Raw genomic sequence first — 4,121 nt, forward strand, 5'->3', positions numbered from 1 at the left:
TTTTTTAATAAAAGCCTGGGATACAAAAACAGTGACTCAAAGGACAAGTTCATGCCTACACAGGCAAATATGGAGTAATACTTCTAAGAAAGAGTGGACTTTTAGGTTTTTGATTGAGAGCATCCCAAAAGAGCAAGGAATATCAGGGTGTTCAGGACAGAGTACCAGGGAAGTTGGCACAACAGCAGTGGTGAAAGATAAAGAGGTGCTGGGAAGCACAGAACCTTGAAAATTAAGATAATTGCAGCAGTGTGGCAGAAAATCAGGAGATGTGGAGAAAGGAAAGACAGGGAAGATATAGGGAATATATGACCACCAATATGAATAGCCTGAAAAAAACACAGTTCAGCCAGAATATAAACAAAGCAGGACAGGAAGAGGAGAGAAACTCTCTCCCTTACAGTATCTTTATTTTGAATGAGACCATTAAACTACCTACTGTGGCATGTTAATTAATTTTTACATTGTTGTTTCATTCTGCRTTACTGTGCTATTATTCAGGCCTGTGTATATAATCTGTGAAGATGTATGACTGATTGTCTGTTTGAACTTTCAAACACTGTTTGTTTGGTTTTGATTGTTTCTTGCCAGATGGTTAAGCATATGTTTAGCAGTTTTACGGGGGGGAAAAAAAAACAACAAAAACCCAACACATGTAGTATACAGTTCAGAGTTTAAAAGGCACTGGCAACATTTATTATCTTCTAATGCAAAGCTAATGTTTAGAATAGTTATAGTGACAGGATAGAGTTTAAGGTTGAATAGACCTGTGCTTAGTTTCCTGCACCTCTAGAGATACAGGATCCAAGGACTTGGAAAAAAATTACTTGCTTAACTTCAACAATCTAAAATTTMGCTGMSTAGCCTGAAGTAGTTGTATGAGATAACTTTCTTTCTCCAGTGATGACAGAGTTATCTCTGAGGAGTTTATTTGCCTGCCCTCTCTGAAATACCTACCTTCAAATGGGAAATATCACTTGGGGAGGTGTCTGCTTCTCCTCWTTGATTGCTGACAGAGACTAAGCCCTTAAATTGGATTGGACACTTMCCTTTCAGAAATTAAATTTATGTGTATCCTAAACAATCCCATCTCATTTCATAACACCACCCAGGATGATTGCCAGATATTGCACAATTGCAGCAGAGAACAGAAGGATTCTCGTGTCAGGAGTGAGACACTGGAGTGGTTCCTCTTTCTTATTTTCCCYTTCTTAAGGTGCATTTCTTCTGTTTTTTCAATGTTTTACATTCATTTCACAGTAGAAACCATGGYCTAGATTAAKCCCAGCTCATTACAGATAWCTRAGTTATCTAAATGAGGATAGATTGYGTYCTGTGTAGATAAYCAAAGGAAGAGGCCATGGAGAAGGCAGAGTTYCCTGAGCAGAGGGCAGCTCCAAGGTGCCAGCCTGGCTTTCCAGCCCCTACAGTGATCCCACAGCGAGGAACCCCAAGCCTGAGCACTGCATCAACTGCTTGATGCTAAATAGGAAAATATTGTGTTGTGACAGCTGCTCATAACAACTTGAATKCATCATCCTTTAAAGGTCTACTCTAATGGAGAGTAGCAATGAAGGAAGGCTTTTAACCCTTGAAAGAACTAGTCTTTGCCTCTAAACTCTGTCATAAATAGCAGATTAATTATTTCCCAAAGGGAGAGATAGTATTTCATGCTTGACTATGATAACTCAAGGTAATCGTCCTGATTTTGCCCTATAGTGCCTAATAGGGACATTTGAAAGTGTAAACTGATGAAAGAGGAAAAAATCAATAACAGCACAAAACACAACTTTTTGCTYGYATTTGCAGATGCTCGTATTCAAAAYRTACAAGGCATGGCAGCTCGGTTGCTATTGGCTTTTTCATTCCTAAGAGAGTTCAAAAAGGGGTGAGGATCCTCAAGGATGAGGAGATTTATTTGATAGATGTGTGTGAGAGAGCTTGATCTTCCGGTGGAATCATCTGGAATTAAAGTGTGCTTTGAGGCAGGCTGCTGCAAAGGAAATAGGTGCCTGGTCTTTGCTAACCCAAATGAAACCTTTCCCTTYTGGTGCAGAGATAAAAGTCAGGGTTTCATTCCAGCACTCAGCTATCAGGAATGTGCCTTTCACGACTGATAAGTGATGATTTCTGCACACAACATACTGCAGGATAGTTCAACTCACACTCTTTCAACTCCCATGGCTCTGAATCAGTAACAAAGCACTCACAAATTGTTCCACAAAACTGTACTGGGGTCAGAATTATGGAAAAACYTGGACAGTGTTCAAAAAACTGGCTTTGCACAGCAGCCCCTACAACAAATATAGTGTATTTTAAGAGAGAAAGAAAGGGGYGGGGGAGGAGAGAGGAAGAAAAAGGCTTTCAAAACATGTCAAATGAAGCTTGTTTGATAATAATCACTGCAGGTGGGGAAGCTGATTTTAAGGGTGAAAATATTTCACATTTTATTGCACACAAATGCTTTCATAAAGCAGTCATTTGTGCGTGTGTGAGTGCGCAGGCGCGTGCACATGCAGCAAACAGAAATCTATTGAGTTCCACCAGACCAGACGTCTGCATTCTGGAGGGCTCATTGCAGCCAATAAATTTGACTAAAACTTTTTTTTTTATTTTTTTATTTCATGAATTCTGCTATAAAAGCTAATCCTCCTTTCTAGACTTAGYATAATTACAAGACACTATTCTGAGTGCCAAAAATGTCAACTGAAGGTTGCAAACATGGGCACTATTAAACAGAACCATATGTTAGAATGCAAGGCAAGACTGAAGTAAGTGAGTCAGTTTACCTTTTTCTGAAGAGTCAACTTATAATGCAGCTTTAGGTCTACAGTCAGTGATAAATTAGTTTGCTCAATAATTTATTAATAAGCTTCATTGGAAAGAATGATTTTATCGGTGCTCGAAATTTGTGACATTATAAAATCACAGATGTTCAGAGTTCTGGAGCCAGAAACCTACTATTAATGAACTCTCATTAATACCTAATCAACTTGTGATATTTTGATCCTGTGAGAGAATAGAAGGCCAATAAAAATAAACTYAAGATGTCTTCCTATCTAAGAAAAAGAAAAAAAGAATTATAAATCCAGGAATGCACACAGTAACCATGATGCAGAAACTAAGGTTAAGCAGCTGGAGGCTAAATGTTTAAATTTTTTTGGTACAGGATGGATTTATTCTGTCACCTAGGCAATTTCAGAGTCTTACTTTGGAGGATTTATATGAGCATTCAGACTTAGCAGATGTATTCACGTGCAATACTTTAACTAYGCAAAACTGCTTTCCAGGCTCTTCTGGATTAGGGTTTTACAAACAGACCTCTCTGGAAATGAAATACTGAAAAAAAACCCCAAACCCTGTTCCTCTCTGAATGTTATTCTACTGCATTTAAAGTGTGGAATCTACTTAAACACATATGGCATTTGAAATTACATCATATGCATTTCTGTGTAAGAATGTGYTGGGTTTTTAACCCCTCAGTGATGATGAAAAGGGAAATGCAAGTGGGTTTTGAACTTGAACTGGGAACACAAAATTTTGTGCAGTATATCAAGGCAATGATCTATCTGATCTACTGTTGTTTCTCCAAGGTGGCCAGCATCAGGTTCTTCGAAAAGCATACCAATAGTTAGAATCAGCACTTAGGAGAAAAAAAAGGCAACATTTAAAAAACAAATGTATATTTAAATCAAGTAAATTTATGCCCTTAGCCTATCGTAAAATTCTAAGTCTATATTGTCAACATGCAGAATTTCAAAACTTTTAGAATTATGTAATAATTTTTTTTTTTTCATAAATCCTAGGAAATTTAGAGAAAGGCCTTATAGAAACAGATCTACAGGATRCTYGYAAGCAGTACAAGGAAAACARAATCTTTAATTCTCTTCCATGTCAYCAACCCATCAGATTCCCTAAGCRTCCTCATAKCTGAGGTAAATAGAAGTGTTGACACCACTGCATATTATATTCTTATATGTCATACTATTAACATAATTAATCTAATGTCTGTGGGTTTTCTTTCTTTTTCTTTCTTTCTTTCTTTCTTTCTTTCTTTCTTTCTTTCTTTCTTTCTTTCTTTCTTTCTTTCTTTCTTTCTTTCTTTCTTTCTTTCTTTCTTT

Source organism: Malurus melanocephalus, unplaced genomic scaffold (genome assembly GCF_030028575.1).
Source record: "Malurus melanocephalus ecotype Western Australia unplaced genomic scaffold, MMel_1.1 scaffold_6, whole genome shotgun sequence".
Taxonomy (NCBI): Eukaryota; Metazoa; Chordata; class Aves; order Passeriformes; family Maluridae; genus Malurus; species Malurus melanocephalus.